General features: G+C 32.1%; 1 protein-coding gene across 2 annotated transcripts in view; it reads right to left on the bottom strand.

Moving 5' to 3' along the window:
- Positions 1-22243, bottom strand: part of LOC140432437 (uncharacterized) — a 390948-nt gene that overhangs the window by 171253 nt on the left and 197452 nt on the right. The gene's annotated exons all lie outside the window — the stretch shown is intronic.

Consider the following 22243-nt stretch of genomic DNA (forward strand, 5'->3'; position numbering starts at 1 on the left):
GAATTGGAGCAAGAGGATTTGTTACTTGAACAGACGTAAGAGCAAAATTTGGACGATAAAGAAAGCGATACAGATTCAGAAAGTCAGTTCTAATCATGAGACACACTCAAAGTTTTCGGCCGATGATACGACAAATACTATTTCAACGTTTTGGTCTGAAGATGGTCCCAAATATATCGACAGAGACAAAAAACCATTTGGAAAGTTCACCGTGAGCGAAAAACTAGCCGTATTCGACAGCACAATATTATTAGCAAACTACCGGGAGTGAAACATGTGGCAAAGGATGCTAAAACTCCATATGAAGGTTGGAACCTGCTCATAACAGATAATATTATTGAAGAAATTGTGACGTGCACAAATTTGTACCTAGAGAAAATTAGAGGCGAACGCGCGAAGGCGAATACGCGAACGAGATGTTTTAGATACTGACTGTAACGAAATAAAAGCAGTGTTTGGATTGTTGTACATGGCAGGAGTTTTGAAATTCCGACACACCAACCTAAATGACCTATGGAGCAACGATTCTACAGCACCAGAGTTATTCAAAATGGTAATGCCCCTGAAACGTTTCTATTTGTTGCTTCAAGCATTACGTTTTGATAATATTCACACAAGAGCTGAACGCAAATTAATTGATAAACTAGCTCCAATAAGAAATATATTTGAGAAATTTATAGAAAGATGCCAAGCCTCCTACAGGCCTGGTGAGAACTGTACTATTGACGAAATGCTGGAGGGTTTCCGTGGAATGTGCAGCTTCAGGCAATATATCCCGAGTAAACCAAACAAATACGGGATAAAAATATTTGCCTTGGCTGAGAGTCGTGTATTTTATACTGTGAAAATGGAGATTTACGCAGGAAAGCAGCCTGATAGTCCATTTGTATTGACAACAGTCCAGCCAGTGTAATGAAACAATTGTGTGTGAACGATTATGAATTGAGGACGAAATTTAACCTGTGATAACTGGTTCACGTCAGTTCATTTGGCCGAAGAATTAAAAAAGAAAAAAATAACTTTATTTGGGGCAATAATTAGAAAAAAAAAACGTGAAATTCGTGAAATATTTGTTGCAACTAAAGAAAGGCCAATTCGTAGCAGTTTATTTGTTTTTGGTCGTGAGTGTTTATTAGTTTCATACGTCCCAAAAAAAAATAAGAAAGTCCTGCTTTTGTCAACCCTCCACGAATATGACGAAATTGACGAGGAAAGTGGTGAAGCTTGCAAACCAGCAGTAGTTACTTTTTACAATCAAACAAAATCAGGAATAGATTCAGTGGACCAACTGAAGAGTCTTTATTCAGTGGCAAGAATCACATGTAGGTGGCCATTGACTGTTTTTTTTACTATGCTAAACATCGCTGGAATAAATGGAAACATTATATTTAGGATAAATGTATTAGATTCCTGCCAACCAAGATGTGAGTATCTGAAAATTTTAGCCAGACAACTCATTACTCCACATATGCAAAAAAAAGCGGCCCAAAACTTGCCATTTCTGCTAACTTTGCAAATCAAAAAATATCTTAATCTTCCTTTGACACAGAAACGAGATGTTACTGAGAAAAATAAAGCAGGTGCAAGGCCAAAATGCTCCTATTGTCCCAAGAAAAAAAATCGTAAAACAGCGTCAAAATGCGCCAAGTATTTCAGAGCAATTTGTACAGAACATACAATCACCATTTGCACATAGTGTGAAAGCGACGAAGTTCCTGAATCTGAGTAATTTTTTTTATTATTCTAGTTGATGTTTCAGAATTATGCTTATTTATGTAGATGTACCAAACTTTATATTTTATTTTTTATTCCTTTTTGTATTTTGTTAAATATATTGCCTTTTTTTAGCTTTGATAAATAAATCATTATATTTATGCCTTTTGTTTTTTTGACTCATAAAAAGTCAAAATAAGTCATATACATGACAAGTGAGCTTCACGCTCACCTGCGACTAATGGTGGTTCATTTAACCATGCGACCAACGCAGGGTTAAGTGCTTGCTTAATGAGTGCTTTCGGGATCGAAGGACATACGTCAGATATTAGCAGCTTCCTTTCGTATGTAATAGGTCTTTAAAGTTCTATATAAGTAAATAGATATTATTTGGTTTCATGTAGAAATAGCCAAAATATTTTTCAGAAAATTATCTATTACAGATACAGAAGAAAAATAGATGTAAATATGCTAGTTAGAATTACGTGAAGCACAAGTTATTTGAAATGAAAAAGACAGAAAAGATTTGATTTCACATTCAAAGCGTCTATGTATCTATTGATACGTATTTCGACTTAAAAAGTCTCATCAGAATAGTTATTCATAGCCGTTCTTAACGTGAAAAATAATCTTCTCTGTCTTATTAGAAGTAACAATAACATGACTTCGTTATGGACGCAATAGCGACATCTGATAGAAAAATCGGTAAGATAGTTTCGAAACAAATTCAGATTTCTGCTTTAATCTGGAGCCTTCTAAAAATTGCAAGACATGGCCAGACGATGATAAAGATATTAAAAAGAGACATGGGGAATCTAAAATTTGCATTCCACGACATGATTCTGATATTCTGATGAGACTTTTTAAGTCGAAATACGTATCAATAGATACATAGACGCTTTGAACGTGAAATCAAATCTTTTCTGTCTTTTTCATTTTATTCGGATCTACTCTGTATGAGTACGAGAAACAAATTCGTTAGGATTTCTGCCTAGATGAATAGACATGTCGTGGAATGCAAATTTTAGATTCCCCATGTCTCTTTTTAATATCTTTATCATCGTCTGGCTATGTCTTGCAATTTTTAGAAGGCTCCAGATTAAAGCAGAAATCTGAATTTGTTTCGAAACTATCTTACCGATTTTTCCACAAGTTATTTATTTTGGAGTAACAATTTGGCCAATTACCTTGATGTAATCAAATAGCACTACGTCTGGAATAGCGTTCATTAGAATGGCCTGACCTCAAAACTAGCTTGAGCTATTCATGCTGATGATAGTATAATTTAATTTTAATATTTTGGATGCCAAAATATTAAATTCGTATAACCAGAAACGACTGACCTAATTTTAGTTGTCAAAATTAATTAAGTGACTTGACTTACCAATATTATCAGTTGATAAACAAAACACATTAACTGATGACTTTTTATTAAATATTTTAAAAAAAGTTAAGAGAAGTCAGGTGTTTACTAGTTGACTACTAAAATAGGAATGGATATCAAAATTTGATTGAAATTTTAAAAATCTGTTATATAAATTCTTATAACATTATTGATTAGGGTACGTTAAATTGAAAATTCCAATTATCTATTAATATTAGAGAAAATATTTGCTGTATTGTTAAAACAATGCCCTCAATGCTCTTTAAAAAGCAACCTTTATGAAGAATGTATCCCATGTCGTGATATTAAACTTTCCCAACAACCGAACTACCTTTTGCAATTTATGTTTCAAAATATATAAGCTTAGACCTCAACTTTTAAATTATATTCTCCCTAGGAAGATCATCGTACATCAATATTATCGACAGGCTAAGTTAAATTTACTGTGTTCCATTCCTGGATGGTCCTTAAAGGCAAGTGTCTCCTTGAATTATGTTCTGGATGCACTCGATCTGAGAGATCTATGAGGCTGAGCCCGCAGAGATTGGTTTGATTCACTTGCGGAATGCGACTATAAAACTAAATGTATTAGGAATTTATTATACAGTGTATATAATTTTGTGTAACGTATTATATTTTCATGCAAGCAAGATTGTTTAGCTATTTTATATAGCTAAAATAAATTCATGAGTGACTATAAATAAAAATAGATGATGTAAATAGGTTTTCACTGGGTGTGATAACGCTCCTTAATCAGAATGGAGGACGAGAGATGGAAAGGGGAAGTAACTATCTATATAACGAGAACAAGCAAATAGAAAAGAGAAAAAAAAACAAGAGGTATAGGGGTAGATCTCTTAATCAAAGCAGGCGAAACACATTAGACAGTTGTGATATAGTTGAAAATACAAGTAATACCGTATATCAGGAACAGAATTATGAAGATGTTAATAATAAAGATCCAACTTGTAAACTAATTACTAAAACTATACTTTAAATGATTGTACAACGTTCTATTTAAATGCATTTAACCCTTGAATGCCTAAGGAGGGTACCTCAGGAACCCCAGTAATAAATTTTCTTTAATATATATTTGAATATATATATATATATATATATATATATATATATATATATATATATATATATATATATATATATTTGAATTGCACAAGTTGGCAACAGCGCGTCCAGACATGCATTGGAGTGATTGGAACAAAGCTTCTGCCTTCTGCATCTGCATTTATTTTTAGTTTATGCTGAGACCTGTCACGTGTTGGTTGTTTGTTACGATGAAAAAACATTTCAAATTTATAATATTAAATTGTTGAATTTTTTATTCATTTTTTGCTAAAAATATGAGCAAGTTTGACAAGAAAAAATCGTTTATTGCAAGAGGAGTGAGAAAGTTTTATTCAAAATTAGAATGATGAATCAGATGACTCGGAAATAGATTATGATGAAGTTGCAAAAAATGTAGAGAGTGAGGATTTTAGAGACGTGAGTTTAGAAACAGAAGACAATGTAGAAATTCGAAGTAAAGAGGACTCAGACCACGAACCAGAAATAGTTGTTGAATGTGACACAGAAAAGGCAACTCCTGAATTAACCGCAAAATTCGAAATGCAATGGTTTTGTCATCTCTTTCCTTTAACAAGTAGGTTACTGAAAAACATAGTTGATGCTCGTTCAGGAATCACTCAGTATAGTAATAATGCCAATCCATTTACAGAAATACTTAATTTATTTATAACAACAAAAATAAAGGACATAATTTGTTGTTACACAAAAATAAAGAAGAAGATGGATATTTTGGCTACTGAAATTAAAAAAAAGCCTACTAATCCAAAGCAGTGGACTCCGCTTACAAGAGAAGAATTGGACTTTTTATCGTTGTTATTATCAAAGCAGGTGCTTTCAGATGTAAAAAAAATCTACAAGCGAGATGTGGTCTACTGAACTGCGGCCATGTCTAGGTACAGTTTTGAATAAATTTCGGTATTTTTATGATTTGATGACATGATTACAAGGCCTCCGAACCATGTATTACAATTAATTTTCGTTCAACAATTAGTTTCCTTTCGAAGAAAACGTCTTTATCGGCAATTCATCAAATCGAAACTAGGGCGGTATGGCATTAAAATTTGGGCAGCTGATACCAAGACTTCTGTTTCTATTTGTACAACCTTCAAGTATACACTGGCAATAATCCTGGAGGTCAACCAGCAAAAAACCAATGCTATAGAGTAGTAACCGATTTAGCAAAACCATACCATAATAGCAGGCAAGACATTACCACTGGTAACTTTTTCATTAGTTTTCCACTAGCCAATTATCTACTGAAATAGCGACTAACTTTGATAGGTACCATTCGCAAAAACAAACCAGATACACCATTATTACTAAAGTTAAATCTTCTTCTTCTTCAAGTGCTATCTTCGTTCCGAAGGTTGGCGATCATCAGGGCTATACGTATTTTCGAAACTGCTGACCGAAACAATTTGTTGCTGCTACAGCTATACCATTTCCGTAGATTCTTTAGCCAGAAGTTTCGTCTTCTTCCTATGGACCTTTTTCCTGCTATTTTCCCTTGCATAATTATTCGAAGCAGTTCATATCTTTCGCCTCTTGTAATGTGTCCCAAGTATTGCAGTTTTCGTTTTTTGATCGTAAATATGACTTCCTTTTCTTTATTCATTCTTCTTAAGACCTCGAAATTTGTGTCTCTCTCGGTCCATGATATTCTCAGGATTCTGCGATACATCCACAGTTCAAATGCCTGTAATTTTTTTTTAAGTTAAATCTAGATCTCCACAATAGTCTATATTTGCATTTACAAAAGATCTTTTCATGGTGTCATATATTCCAAAGAAAAATAAAATGGTTCATATTTTATCAAGTCAGCAAAATGACGAGTGTCGAAAAAGAAGAACACAAACAAGCGAGAGCAAGCAAGCAGAAGACGAGAACAAGCCTCTTATGGTATTAGATTATAACAGGACCAAAGGTGAGGTCGACAGCGCTGATAGACTCATACGAGAATATTCGTGTAGTCGAAAAAACTTCTAGATGGCCCCACAGACTTTTCACAAATATAATAGATACATGTACTTTTAATTCATTTGTCCTATTATGGAATAAAAAAAATCCTAGCTGGAAAAAAATTCGTTCTCGACAACGAATGTTTTTGTTACAACTGCAAAATCAACTTGCTAGAAACAATATAAACGAGCGTGCCACATGCAGGAATTTTCATTGTGCACATGTAAAACCAGCTCTGAGTAACTGCGGAATACTTGCGAATTGGTAACCTGTACTAGAAAACAAGCTAGATCTTACCATTTTTTAAGAAATATTGACAAAATAGTAAAAACAATTTGTAATCAGTGTAAAAATTTATGTGTAGTGACCACCTAAAGCAACAAAAAATTATAATTTGTGAAAATTGTTACAATAACCAATAATGTGAATTTAAAAAAATATTTTACCTCCACTTTATTTTATTACTACAAGGTTTAGTGTTGATGTTTACGTTAGAATTTATAAGAATTAATGATGGATTTTGATGTGTGTGTCCAAAGACGCAGTGTGTACCTCATAGTGATTTAAATTGCTGAAGCAATAACTTTAATCTAAGAAGTCAAGTTTAGGAATAGAGTTCAGAGCTTAGCAAGACAGGTCAGAGTTCCAGATGCCTATTTTCAGGTGTCCTTTAGCTTCATACCTCAGATCAGAGCTATTTTGAAATTTTTGATCGCTTTATTTACCATTTTTATGACTAGCGCTTCTAGCATCGTGGCCAGCCCCGATGTTATATCTAAATCTTAATCTAAATATAACAATTTTGTTATTATATTGAGATTAGTATGGTCGAATCTTTTGTTTTGTGTGGGTTTGGTGATTTTTATTTATTTTTATATGGTGATGGACAATTGTTTGTTTTAGGTTGTTGTATTTTGTTTTCTATTGACGTTTGTTTAGGTCTTCTCCAGGCAGGTACCTTTGGGCATCCCCTATAACTGACCAAGTGTTGCCCAAGGCAGTTAACGCATTTTGCTTTTTGTTCATCGCTTTTCGCATTCGATCGCTTTATTCATCGTTTTTATGACTAGCGCTTCTAGCATCGTGGCCAGCCCTTTTTGTTATTCTATTGAGATTAGTGTGGTCGAATCTATTGTTTTGTGTCGGTTTGGTGATTTTTATTTATTTTTATTTGGTGATTGACAATTGTTTGTTTTAGGTTGTTATATTTTGTTTTCTATTGACGTTTGTCTAGGTGTTCTCCAGGCAGGTACCATTGGGCATCCCCTATAACTGGTCGGGTGTTGCCGGCTTGCTTTTTGCTTATCAGGAATTTGTCAGAATTTCCTTCTGTGCTATTTTTCGCACTTTACGCACCTAGCGTCTTTGAAGCATGCATTTTGCGCGTGGTGAATGCTCTGTCAATTAAAACATTGAGTTGGTCCTTATCATCATATTGACATGATCCTTCCTTGCCATTATGTTTGTTGTGTTTATTATATATTTATTTTATATTTCTGTACTAGTTCGGTTTGTATGTCGTTAGGTATTATATTTGGGGGAAATTCTCTAATAACCATTTTGGGCTTAAAGTCGTCCTCTAATGGATATATTTTATTTTTTCATAATGTTTTAAGATATGGGTGAATTTTTTATAGTCCTCAGGGTAGTTTGTTTGAATGAGAGTTCCCCTTTCGTTTTTGGAAATTTTATTGTCTGTATATACCTTTTAAGTATCAGCAATTATCAATATTGCTCATGTTTCGTTCACTGTTTGTAGTTTTATTACTGGTGCTTTTGTTTTGGACTTGTTCATGTTGGTTTCTTCTTTGTTCTTTTTTAGGCAATCTCTTTTAGGAAACATCCATGTTGTAAGTTCTTTATGTGCTTATACAGTTAACTGTAGCTATGGTCTGACCTTGCATTAACCCGTTAATCTTAATTAATAAAAAAATATTTTGGAAAATTTCCGGAATTAGGATAAATGAATGGTTTAAGATTTGAAAATCGAAACATGGAAATCAAATGTAGAATGTAATTTTCAGTAGAATTAAGTGCAATTTAATCAAATATAAATACAATATTTACTTCGTTATTTCATTTTTATGTGTACTATTTCTGTTTTGTCTTATATTTTGTTGATTTTCATTTTTCTAAATTGCTTGTAGGGTTTTTATTTTTAATTCTCAAAGTATTACTTCAAGTTTTCTTCTTCTTCTTTAAGTTTTAGATATGCAAAATACGGTACACAGTAGAAATTTTTGCTGAGTCTATTTTTACTTCCAATTTATTTGAGCTAAATCTTTTTCATAGCATTTTGGTTTTTGGTGTATTTAAAGGGTATTTTAATTAAATAAATATGATTTTTTATGTTAGTAGTTGTTTTATTACGTGGAAAATTAAATTTTTTTTATTATGCCATGCATTTATTTACCTTCCACAAAAATGGCATACGACCGTTTAAGGTTCATAACAGGCCTGTTACTGACCTACTGCTGATAAAATTCTTCTTGCTATTATATTTCTATTTTTATGCCGTCTTTATATATAAAGAAAAATATTCTTAGTAATATTTAGTAACAGAGGAAATAAATGACAACAGATTTGATAATCAAATATAAGTTTCTAAAAAAATTATGAAAAAAATCCTCAATAAACCCATAGTTTAAAAATAGAAGAATTTTTTACTGCTGGCGTTTATGCTAAATGGTAGGTAATAAAAATTGCAATTAAAAAATAGTCATTATGCTCTAGATGGAGTTGAAAACAGAAAACGGAAAATCCTTTTAAACTGAATGCTTGAGTGAATATTATGCTATTGTTATTGGACAGTTTTTATAGGACAAAAAAATAACGAGTCAAATAATTAAAATTTACTGCGGAAACAAAGATTTCCTGCAATAACAAAGGTTGTTTGTATCGATTTGGATAACGTTTTATATTGGAGGTTGGTACAATAACATACTAACTTGTTGACATAAAAAAATATTTAACGAAATCTTCTAAAAAACTGTAAAAAAAGATTTTCTAACATAAAATTATTTTGAGTTCAAAATAAATCAAAAATAAAAAAAAATACAAAGTAAGTCGCCAGTAATATCCGCCAATTTATCACCATTATAATATTTTATTGACGATATTTTATACACATTATGAACAAAATAAATCTTAATGGAATCTTGAAAATTTTACAACTAAAAAATCAATATAAAGAGTATTTTAATTTTATGATCAACTTTAAACATAAAATTTACGTCTTGTTGGTAGGCCGCAATCGTTTCCGCTTCCTACAGATTTATGTAACTTTATTATCAGTAATCATCCATTCCAAGCAGTTTTGGAGTAGCGTTTCGTCCTTCAATGACTGTTAATACCGGTCGAAGGATAATCGGGATTACGTGGAATCTATTTCCCTGAAGGAAAAAGGAAGACAAGGAATGTAACCGCTTGTACGCGCGCTGCCGGCCCTTTCGAGTTTTAACCAGATGAAGTATTTTAGCAGTGGTGGACGTAACTGAGCAGGAAGGGATAACATCACAATATGAGAGATCTTATCGATAAGAACAATTGTTGGATAAATAAGAAAATACTAACAAAACTAAAACATAAAATAAAATAGACATTTTGACAAATACACACATACACACAATAAGTAGTAATAATATGTTATTATTCATTAAATAAAAACTATAATTTTTCTTCTGGTATCATCTTCCATTGAAGGTTGCCAACAATCTCATTTAAGTAATGTATAACTTGTGCAGCTCAAAAGACTTTATATGAGTATAAATTTGTCACATCTCTTATATTTTTCAACAAAGAATGCTTACGTCTTTCTAGTCCACTCTTGGCTTCTATGTTTTATTTAATTATCAATTTCAAAAGCTTTCCTCTACTGTTTTATAATATGGCCAAGATAAGCAGTTTTATTCTTTGTAATGTTAGAAATCAACTCTCTTTCTTTATTAAACGTTTAAAGAACCTCCTTATTGCAAACATAATCCATTCAGGATATTTTCAAGAGCCTTCTAAAAATATATATTTGAAAGTAGCTAAAAGTACTTAATTTAAGCGTCCAAATCTCATAGTCATATTAGAAAAATTAAAAAGGCTATATTAGTCCGGTAAAATAAGGATGCAACCTTGGAATGAAAGATAATAAGCTGAAAATTTGCATACGTCTTTATTTTGATGGTATAAAACTTACCTCAAAAGTCTCATATAATCACGTGTCTGCGTGATTGTTTGTTAAAAATAATATAAATAATATATAAAAAATATATATTTTATAATTAATATCTATAAATATAGTTTATTAAATAATAAATAATAAAAATTTAATGATATTAATAGTATTTTAAGTGAATAATTAACTATATAACTTATTATTTATTAAATCCTACTGGCTGAAAGAAAAAGGTGTATAACACATGCATACTACCAGTTTGTACTTACGGCTTGGAGACAGTAGCCCTTACCAAAAAATCTGCTAAAAAATTAGAAACAACGCAAAGAGCAATGGAACGAATCATGCTTGGAATATCACTAAGAGACAAGATTAGAAACATCGAGATAAGACGTAGAACGAAGATTAGGGATATTGTGGAAGAAATTGCAAAAATGAAATGGCGCTGGGCAGGTCACGTAGCCCGATATAATGACAACAGGTGGACACGGAGAATTCTGGAATGGAGACCAAGGACGAGAACAAGAAGCACGGGAAGACCCCAAAAAAGATGGGTAGATGACATAAGAACAGTGGCAGGCAAATAGTGGATTAGATTGGCGCAAGATAGAGAAAGATGGAAGCAATTGGGAGAGACCTACATTCAGGAGTGGATGGAAAATGGTTGACAAAGAGAGACTGGCTGACTTCGCGTTACCGTATACACAGGTAAGCGGTCCCCCACTCTTTGCGCTCTATCTTAAGAAGGGTTGAAGGTACATAAACGTACTTCAGACAAAAATTGAAGAGAATTTTCCATTCTACAATTTTTCTTACTACCTTAAATGTCATAAAGTGTAAGGGAAACGAGATATTTGCAGAAAACTCATTTTCGTGACCTTTGACCTTTAATATCTTAAGTCGCGGACACGTGATTATATGAGACTTTTGAGGTAAGTTTTATACCATCAAAATAAAGACGTATGCAAATTTTCAGCTTATTATCTTTCATTCCAAGATTTGCCTCCTTTTTTGCCTTATTTTACTGGGTTATATAACGATAATATCAAACATAGTCATTAGTGTAATTTTGCGTTTCAGTTTTAAATTAATTGTTTAATGTTACATGCATTTTTTTTAATTCAGATTGCATCGCTATTTTATTTCCATTGATACTGTATAGAGTATTGTATTCCCTGATTTTAAAAATTAAAAAGCAAAACAAAAAATTTGTCGAAATATAGGTAAAATATAATATACACTAATATATATTTGGTTCGGATTGGTAGTAGAAATTCGACCTTTGTGAGTTTTTTACAAACAGCTAGTGCTATATGCTAAAAATGGAGCTACAAATGAAACAATTATTGGCTGTTATATAAACGTAGCTGCTAGTGTCAGGTTTTTCAGTCTACAAATACATAAAAGATATTTGGAGATTTATTTTATTAACTAAAGCATATATAGTTCTATATATTAAGGGAAAACTACTAAAACTACTTTATTATACTAATATAAAATGAATACATACTATACTAGGAAAAAACAAATGTTAAGGTTTTTTTTTCGTCGACCGTCCATTTATGATTAATTTATTTTAACACCCTCAAAATCATTGATTAATGATCCCTATTAATGAATGATTTTCTATTAATGAATGATTTTATTATAGGCAACACATACGGATATAGCAACATACATTGCTTGCATAAATTAATTAAACGCTTTGTGATTGGCAGTAACCTGTGGTGTAGGCAACCAAACATATACCTATTTATATTCCCACTAAAAAAATAATTTAAAATGAAGTAGCCGCTGTTAGTACTATCTGTCATTGTATGTCATTATTTACTTTATTGTTTAAAATTCTGTGTATTTAAAAAATCAAAGGATGGATATTGACGAAGAGTTTAATTTAACTCCACCAGAATTTAACTTCTTCTATCACAGAATTTACAGATGTCCAAGAAGACTTAAATATAAATTTGTCAAAATGCTATACAGCAGATAATCATTTATCAATATCGTCCTTTAATTTCAGTAATTGCACCATTTCGAATATTAATGTTTACTATAATAAAACTACCATCTAGGAAACTTTGAATAAAGTCAATGAACGCTGAAAAAATTGTTGTTTATCGTTAAGTAAATAAATATTTAAACTAAGATATCTTTGTTTCTGAAAAGTACGGTCGACGGAAAAGTTTTGTAATGAACTCGTGAATTAAAATGGCGATTAACAATCTCGAACATTAACGCGCTCGCTTCGCTCACGCGTTAAAATATCTCAATTGGTAATCGCCCTTATTAATACACTTGTTGGTTAAATAACTATTAAAGTATGTGTAATTTTTTGTTTTTTTTTTACATTTTTTAGCTTTGATTTAAGAACCTGAGCTTTACATTTAAGCAAAATTCGAGATACATCCAAAAAAATTTATCATTATTTTTGCATAATAAATAATTTTTTACGTCGCGTGCTTCAATTTTGCACTTCACTCATATTAGATAATGTGTATTTTGAAGTTTCACATATCCTGGGTATACTGCAAAAACTGACCAAGTCAATTTTCATCGATTTTTCGTTTATCAATTCAAGTCACTCGAAAGACGTAACCGAATACCTGGAAAAGTGCCCAAGTCAAAATATAAAGGCACGATGCCGCAACACACATAACATCCAAATGTCTATGTCTCGGTATGCGTATCAATAGACTGGAAGAAATGATCATGTTGACTTGGTCACTTTTGCATGAAATGTGATTCACATTTCATATCAACATTGAACTGCGACAATTGGCTATTACGACTTGGTCACTTTTTGATGTTTTAGTTTTACCTACACGTTGTATGTTTATCAGTTGAATTATCACGTGTTGGAAAAGGAAATATTAAGTTTATCTTTCATTATGACGTCCAGGGGAAAGTTTTTAGTAGAAATGTGTTTAGATGAAGGCGAAGCTAGTACTTCACATGAAAATAACGCAGGTGAGTGTTGTAATTTCGTAATATTTATTGAAAATAATTTTGAGGTTATGATGAGGACAACAAATTATAAAAGTATCTATTACTTAGCTCTTAGCAGATAAACGTTTTCCTTAAAAAATAATATTTATCGCCCCACTTCCTAACCATCAACAGTAAATGCCGCTGATACAAAGTTAATATTCTATGTAGATTTTTGTTGTTGATCATTTTGCTGTTTTAAAATATAAAACATAATAATGAGATCAAATTAGGGTGACTAATAATAAGTAACGGTTTCAGAACTATGGTCTTCTAAATCAACATCACAACACATTCCTATTTTGTCAGCTGGAACCAGCACTACGTAAGGTAAATATACATTTTAAAACTGATCTTTTTATCCTAAACTAATATTTTAATTAGGTTCATTCAATACTACTCTAATGCAAGGATGTTCAACTAACACGTCTGATAATGAAAAAGAGAATACCAAACATTGTGAAGAACATAATAGCTCTATTGAGGTGAGTAATATACCTGTGTCACCTACGTTTGAGAAAATGGTCGTTGATAGTGGTTCAGATTTTTCTACCGGCAGTAGTGATAACTATATTCCGAGTGATGATGATGGTTTATCAAATGTTGAATCAACTGATAGTGATGTACCCTTATCAAAACAAGAATGTCGTTGGAGAAGAGCTAACCCTTCCCGATGGAAAAGAAATATTAAAAAGAAAAATAGAATGTCAAGTTTGCCTTACAAATCAAAAGGAACAGTCATTGCAGCAAAAAAACCAAAATTGATTAATTGCAACTCTTGTAAATTCTAATGCTCTCTTAGTTTTAATGATGATTTCAGAAACCAGTTATGCTCGGAATTTTGGAGATTAGACTATAATCGTCAAAAAGATTATATTCTCTGTTGTTTTGCGAGCAAAGAACCTACTTGTAGAAGAGTTCGTTCTGGAACAGGTGCTCTCAAAACTGCAAGTAGGTACTATCATTTCCTAAACCAGGGTAAAAAAATTCGAGTTTGCAAGAATTTCTTTCTACGCACTTTGTGTATAAGCCACGGGCCAGTGGATAAGGCATTTTCTTGAGCAAATGATATAGGAATATTTGCAGCTAACGACAAACGTGGCAAAAAGGAACCGGTTAATAAAACCAAACCTAATATTATAGCGTCAATCAAAGCGCATGTACAAAGTTTTCCAACCATGGCATCTCACTACTGTAGATCATCAACTAAACGAGAATATTTAGATTCTAATTTATCTATCGCAAAAATGTACGAACTTTATGTGGAAGATTGCAAGAAAACGGGAAAGGAATACGCATCTCAAATAACTTACCGTCGCATTTTTGGTACCAACTTTAATTTGTCCTTTTTTAAGCCTAAAAAGGATCAGTGCCTAACATGCACGAACTACTGGAAGACAAAAGCTGCAGATTTAGAAGAAAAATATCAGAATCACATTAAAAGACGAGACGAAGCAAATTTAGCAAAAAAATCAGACAAAGAGCGCGCAATGACTGATAATAGTTTTTTAAGTGTCACGTTTGATTTACAAATCGTTCTGCAAATACCTTCTTCAGATGTCTCACCAATGTATTACAGTAGAAAGCTGTGCGCGTACAATCTCACAATTTACGAAGCAGCTAGTCAAAAAGCCCACTGCTACGCATGGACTGAAATTAATGGTCAAAGGGGCAGTTCAGAAATAGGTAAATGCCTGCTTAAGTTTATAAAATCTTTGCCACAAAATATTATCGAAATAAGTTTGTTCTCTGATACCTGTAGCGGTCAAAACAGAAATCAGTTTATTGCAGCATTATTTCTATTTATCGTACAAAACAGCAATTTAAATATTGTACAGCATAATTTTTTGGAATCTGGGCATTCTTATATGGAAGTAGATTCCATGCACAGCGCCATAGAAAATGCTAAAAAGAATGTTCCAGTATACACTATGCATGATTGGTTAAACATTTTTAAACTGGCACGCTCCAAAAGAGGCCGAAACAAAAGAAGTGATCCATATAACGTACAGGAATTAAGGTATAATGATTTTCTTGACATAAAGACCCTAGCTGCTAATACTCTTAAAAATAGAACCATTGATGAAAACGGAAATCGTGTTAATTGGCTAAAAATTAAATGTATGCGATATGAAGCAGATAAACCGCAATATATACTATTTAAGTACAACTATAGTGATCCAGAATTTCTTATGTTCAATGTAGTTGGACGTACTAAACGAGTTATAAATCCTATAAAAGAAATTCAACTATTATACTCTAAAGAAATTCCTATTTCTAAACTTAAAAAGCAGGATCTTCTAAAATTATGTAAGACAGGAACAATTCCCTCTGAATTCCATGCTTGGTATCAGTCAATACCATCAGAGAGTGGAAAAAAAGATGTTGCTCCAGAGCCATCAGTATTGTCCGATTCGGATTTGGATTAGTTCTACTTGTCCGATTCGGAGTCAGATTAATTCTAGTATAGAAACTTTTACATTTTTGTTATCATTTTCCAATTTAAAAAATAAAGTAAATGTTTTTATTTGAAACTTCAGCCTTACACTGTAAATAAATAAAATTAGACATAGGTATTTTCTTTGTGTTTTATTATTGATCAATAATTATCATTTTGTGGCCATGCTGTCAATATGAGAAAATTTCTACATCAAAAAGTGACCAAGTCAATTTTTTTTGCGAAAAACAAAAAGATTAATACAATCTTTAGAGATACTTAGAATCACTAACTTCAACCATTTAATACCTGGAAAGAAAAAATACATATCCTTTTAAATTGATTTAGAAATAAACTCAAATAAAATTACAAAATATTCAACATCAATTATCTCGAAAGCATCATATTTGACTTGGTCAGTTTTTGCAGTATGCCCACTATTCATCCATATCACTGTTGTCAGAATTCTCTTTTTCATCATTATCGCGCAGTTCTTTAACAATGTTCGTACTACTGAAGTTGTAAGAGCTTTCTCTAGGTATATCACTGTCTTTTTCATCAAAATTTTGATCTTTATGGATAATATCCTAGAAACCGTCTTTGGAAAAACATTTATTAAATGTACCAGGAGATACTTTTTTCCAAGCAGCTGTAATCCAGATAGACGTATTAATTAGGATTCAACGCTAAAAGTCTTTTATGGTTGGCAGAAAGACGATTTTAAAATTTTATAGTGGAATTTAGAATCTGACATATAATTATCCAGGAAAAAAAACACTTTTCTGATTTGTTTTTTTATTTTATTGTAAAAATTATACAGAAATCTTGTCATAAGTTTTGTTGTCTTCTAAACATGTTTATTAGAAGCCAATTCTAAGGGTAGTTTATCAAAGATACTACACTTAAAACGACGCCAGCTGGGATTTTTTCTTTTTAGAATTACTAATGCATATTCACAAGGAAACTAAATTCCTATAGCTGGTTGTATACTATGTATCACAAACTTTTTGTTAAAATCCTTTATAAAAGGTATATAAATTTAATAACCCAAACGGGCTATGTCATGAAGACAAAACGTTTTCGGAATCCATATTCCATCATCAGTGTCTATAATATATTATATTATAGGTGTATATGTTTTAAGCCACTAAATATCTGGTTGAAAACCTGTTAAAAAGTTATATGTTACAATTTAGTTTACATTATTTAGTCTTATATATTAGGATGTCAAAGTTACCAGTGGATATGATAACATGGCAACGTATGACTCCACATGAAGTTGCTGGTCCTGAGACGAAGTGTCTAGAAGGACTTGATGATAGATAAAGATAGAATTATCTTGAGTTTACTGCCATTATGATATGTGTTTGTCTTTTTAAAAACGAATTACATGCTATGATTTTTTCTGACGAATATTCTCAAGTTAAAGTTGATTTCATGTAATCGAATGAACTATCTTACAAGTAAAGTCGTCCCAGGATTGCAACTCAAAATTATGGGCAATATAATTTTAAAGTCGTATACTTTAAAATGTATAATGTATGTCTGAATTGTCAATAATAATGAGTAAAATAAAATTAAATTATTAAAAGAATTTTTCACCAAGTAACAAAAAAATGAAATTTGTTTAATTTACTAATGTTTGTATTTTGAGAACGATTTCCGAAGTGGAAATTGAAACGTCAATAAACGTATTTTAACCTTTAATTGTGGCTTATTCCCATTTAAATAGTAATTAAGTTGTATAGGGTTTGACATGAACAATTAATAAAAAAACTAAGTTACTCCTACCACAGCATTGACTACTCCTTACTGGAGTTATATAAGTAGTTTTCAAGGATAGTTGTACAAAAAAATCTTGCTACTTTATCCTTTATTAACGACGTTTCGTTTAGGAATCCATACAGATCATCAGTTTATCTTAAAACAGTCAATTTGTCTTACATGAATTGAAAAAATTGCAAAATAACTTACAAAGATTTGCATCTTTGAGGAACTGTAGTACTTGTGTATTAACTTGTATATTTTAGAATATGTGCAAGCCATCTCTTTAAGTTATTTTTTCAGGCATGGTTGGTGTACTGTTGGCAGTCCGTTAATATATGGTTTACGATAAGGGCACAATTATTGCACTGCTGATATGTTGGACGTTCATCGGTAGACATTAAATAGCAATGTGTCAATCTTGTATGATCGATTTGTAGTCTTCTTATTATCCGTGATTTCTTGCTAGTGAGGTTAATATAACTTGGCCAAGTCATTTTAGGTTGAATTCTACGTAAGGCTGTATCTAGTTATTCCAAGAACCTTGCCAAGATTCTAGGATTGACTTAGCTTTAATGTCTTCTCTTAGTTGGATCGTTGTTTGACTAATTAATGAAGTAATTACTTCTTTAGTATTGTTAGTAGTTTCGTTACCGACAAAGCCAATGTGCGACGAAAGCCAGATAAGTGAGACTTTTGTTTCTCGAACATAAAGATATTGGTATATGTCGTGTATAATCTGAACTAGTAGATGATCAGCAAATATTGATTTTAATTAATAGTGTTTAAATTTAAATATGGTTGTATAAACTAATCAATACATTTGTCCTCCCTGTATTCCTACAATCCTTATCGTAAAGCTCGGGCTCTGGAAATGCATCCCGCTAGTGAGAAGAGCGTTAGTCAAGAGGGACAGACGCAACTCGACATTAAAACCTCATATTGAATTCGTTGTGTTCGTTGTTTCGTAAAGTAGTGTAAACCATGGCAAGTAAGTCTACCTAGTTTTACCTAAACCTATAAATTGTCTTTGATTGTTTATTGCAACCATTTAAATTTTAATAATTTTTTGCACCTATGAGGAAAAGTTCATTCATTTCGCCAGGGCTATCGAAGGAAATATAGTTGGTGTTAATTTGATTATTATTAATTCTCGTAATAATTAATTGTTTGTTTAATTAACCACAATAAGAATATGAAGGGAAGGAAATCGTTAAAAATTGCTATTCTTTTAATAATCATTTTTTCAAGAAGTTTACTAGTAATGTTAGTAAAAGAAATAGGGTAGGAGAAGTAAGACTTTGGTAATGAGGAGGGTTGATCCTTTTTACATATTGAAATAATAGTATTATCACATTGTCTTCCTGAGGATTTCTGGGAATTTCATACAAGATTATAAAAATTAAGTAGTTTCCAAAGGGTTACACCGGAGAGCTTTTTTAAGAAAATGTATGGGATGTTATCAGAGCCTGCTGCATTGCCTCTTCAGGAGGATAAGGCTAATTTTAGTTCATAGAGAAAAGAAAGGAAAACCATAAAATAAAACGTTCAGGTTTAAAAAAAAAAGCAGAATCAAGTCAGCTTTTTTATATAAAAGATCCAGAGAACAAAAGTATATAAAAAAATGTCTAAAAAAACAAAATACTTTCTAACATAGAGAACAAACAGAATTTTAAAAAGTACATAGTGTGATTAAATAAACATTATTAGGTTTTATATTTAATATATGGTAGCATTATTTGTTTTTGTTATTTCAAATTAAAGAAAGAAGCATCGTTACCAGTGAAACTACCAAGCTACATATTGTATTAGAATTAGAAACCATTTTGCTTCTCTTTATTGGTAACTTGGTAACTCCTTACAGTAGAAACAGAGTCTCTATAGTAAAAACACTTTCTTCTGTCACCCTTTTTAACGATTTTTAATACGAAGGCTGTCTTCCATTAGGGTAAAAATCCGTTTCCTTTCAAAAAGCAATTAAATACGCGCGTGGTTGTAGTATCGAGTCTGGTCCATACTTTAAAAGTTCAATGGGGGATTTGTAGGTCCAGAAGTTCGTCCATTTTTTATTGTCATTATGATTTTCTACACCTCAGTTGGTTAATATTATTAAGTTTTATTTTATAAAAAAAAGGCTGAAAAGGCTAGTCATTATTTTCAGAAAAATTGTATACTTCGGTCTACGGACTAAATCTTCGGTCAATAAATTTAAATAATAATACAGGACAACGATGAAAAAACTTTTATACTTAAAAGACCCTATCCTTATTTTACATTGAGACTTAAAGTGAAATTGCATTATAAGTCACATTAAATTTTAAAATTTTTTTAAGAATTTAACAGCTGTAAATTTAAAATTTTTAATAATTTGTACTGGATATAGAAGAGTTAACAGCACTGCTGAGTTACATTTACTATCTATTTACAGCTGATGTTTTGTTTACCGCCAACCTCTATTTATGGTTTTCAGTACACAGCTACCTTAAACTAATGTCCGCTATCCGACCAGTAAGGGACGATGTAGATTTGCTGACCCCAGAAACTCCAAATGATTTAAATTCTATTAAATCTAAATCTGATATTCACTCAGAGATAAATATGGAAGATAATGGAGTTCCAATTTACTAAATATAGAAAATATAAAGATTAAACTATTTACTCAGATCGAGCTTAACGACTTGGTTAGGGATCTTGGGTCAACAAAAAAAAAAGCCTAATAACTTGGTTGTTGACTTAACGAAAAGAACTTGTCAGTTGGAACCAGAATATATGTCTATAAGAAGAAAAAGCAGAATTTTTCAATATTTTTTGATCTAGAAGGTGACTTAGTGTACTGCTCAAATATTCCAGATCTGATGAATAAATTCGGTATTGAATACAAAAAAAAATGACTGAGGACTGTAAACTGATTCATCCAAACCTAGTGTAAAAGATGCTTTATTAGACAATGTTAAGACTTATGCTCATATATACGTGTTGATTATTCTGCGCATATGCAAGAGAGCTATGAAAACCCAAAAATAGTGTTGAATAAAATTGGTAAAATGTTTTACTTATGTTGAATGATATGTAGCGATTTAAAAGTAACAAGTATGCTTCTTGGTTAACAATGTGATTTTACCAAATTTCTATGTTTCTTGTGTGAATGGGATAGTAAAGCTAGGGATCAACGTTAGTGCAGAAAGAACTGGCCTGTGAGGGAGTCTTTAAAACCTGGCGGGGTGAACATTCCGCAAAAACCTTGAAAATCATAGGAAAATTCTCCTAACACTTATACATATAAAGTTAGGCCTCATGAAAGGCATTGTCTAAAGATATATCTGCTTTCAGGTATCTGTGGCAAACGTTCCCAAAAATTTCAGAAGCTAAACTTAAAGAAGGTCTCTGTAAGACTCGATATTCGAAAAATGATGTTCAATGGTAACTTTGAAACCATAATGAAAATAAATGAGAAAGAAACATGGGTATCATTCAAGCAAGTTATTAGAAAATTCTTGGATAATGCAGAAGACCCATTAATATGGTACTATTAAAGTTAACGTTAGGAAGTTTGAAAAATTCCGATGTTTGGTGAGACTAAATATTTACTTTTTGAACAGTCATCTTGATTACTATCCAAGAGATTTGAGAGACGTTAAGGCCGATTCACATTAGACGTTCAGGTCACGCTCCGCTCAAGTTCCGCTCACGATCAAGAATTGTGTACACTATTCACAGTAAGCGCTCAGGTGACGCTCCGCTCACGATCAAGAATTTCGGTATACTATTCAATTTGGCGGGACTCAGAGAATAGGCACAGTTCTTTGCATATATAAATTTGTTTAACATGTTTAAAGATTTTTCTAACAGTGATTTGGCTGTCATTGCTTTATGTTTGGACGAAGAAGAGCTTCAGTCAACCAATAAACAGCCAAGAATATGGGTGCACAATATTTTAAAAACAGGGAAAACAGAAGGGTTACTCTGTATAAAGGTCTCTATGACGATAAAACTAAATTTTTTCAGTACTTTCGAATGACAAAACATAAATTTTATTGTACCGTATTTTATGTACCGTATCAAAATACAGTCTATCTCCCTGGTTGTACAATTCCTTACAGCAGCGCACCAATTCAATCAACTGTCATCCATCGAGCTGCAAAAATCGTACCTTTACCTGACTATTACTAATTCACACTACCCTGCCGCTCCACTCCACTCAGATCAAGTCACGATCAAACTATTCTCCTGGAGAATCGCCGCGGTCAAAAGAGCGGGACGGAACGTGAGCGTTGTGTTTACTGTGAATAGCACCATTTAAGATGCGTGTAAGAATACTTGACCGAACCTTGAGCTGAGCGTGAGCGGAGCGTGACCTGAGCTATAATGTGAATCGGCCTTTAGTGTCAAGCAGGGTGAGGGTTTTCAGCAGGATATTAAATTGATGAAAAACTCTACCAGAGCAGCTGGAATACCAATATGATGGAGAACTACTATTGGACACTTTACCGAGAAGTTCTACAAGCGACTCACTAAAGAAAAAGCTACACAAGAAGATTCAAAGAAAAAAGAGAAAAAAAGTATAAACCAATTCCATCTGACTAGTGATACCTACATTACTACACCGTATCATTATTTAAGCAACCTACTGTAAATAAAAACCGTGATTGTGATTTAATATAGGGTTTTATTAATTTTACCATATATACCATAAAAAGCAGATTGCTTAAAAACTATAGGTAATACAAAAAAACTAAGACCAGATTTGGTTTCA

This window comes from Diabrotica undecimpunctata, chromosome 1, assembly GCF_040954645.1.
Source record: "Diabrotica undecimpunctata isolate CICGRU chromosome 1, icDiaUnde3, whole genome shotgun sequence".
NCBI lineage: Eukaryota > Metazoa > Arthropoda > Insecta > Coleoptera > Chrysomelidae > Diabrotica > Diabrotica undecimpunctata.